This window comes from Penaeus monodon, chromosome 21 (genome assembly GCF_015228065.2).
Source record: "Penaeus monodon isolate SGIC_2016 chromosome 21, NSTDA_Pmon_1, whole genome shotgun sequence".
NCBI lineage: Eukaryota > Metazoa > Arthropoda > Malacostraca > Decapoda > Penaeidae > Penaeus > Penaeus monodon.
The window spans coordinates 39,644,329-39,644,793 of record NC_051406.1 but is presented as its reverse complement, the minus strand read 5'-3'; the positions used below and the strand labels follow the sequence as shown (position 1 = coordinate 39,644,793).

Genomic DNA, 465 nt, shown 5'->3' with positions numbered 1-465 from the left:
ACACGCGTAAAGAAAGGAGGCCAAAAAAAAAGGGGGGGGGAGGGGGAGATTCTCTATTTTCATTTTAAAAAGATATATATGAAAGAGGGGGAATAAAAAAAAATAATACCACTTATCACGATAGCAAAATGACATGCTTTGAAACCAAAAAGTTGGTATCATGAAGAATCTGCCGTCATGTTCCTGGAAATAATACTTAATGGCCGAGAGACATGCAACTCGCTTCCCCCCACCCCTCTTCCCCCTCTCCTACTCCTCCCCTCTCCCTCAACTCACCTCCTCCCCTTCCCTCTCCCTCCCGTTCCCCCTCCATCACCTCCTTCCCTCCCTCCTCCTCCCCTCTATCCCCTCACCCCCCCTCTCCCCCACACCCCACCCGTCCATTCCACGCGACCCTTCAGCTGAAAAACCCGCTTTTGTGATGAATAACTGAAGTTCGGAGGTCTATTTTCGGTTAAATAATAA

The 465-nt window shown here is 48.6% G+C and overlaps 1 protein-coding gene across 1 annotated transcript in view; it reads right to left on the bottom strand.

Moving 5' to 3' along the window:
- The window catches only part of LOC119586485 (transducin-like enhancer protein 4), a gene marked incomplete in the record, with an annotated part of 158,632 nt that overhangs the window by 96,112 nt on the left and 62,055 nt on the right, over nucleotides 1–465 (bottom strand).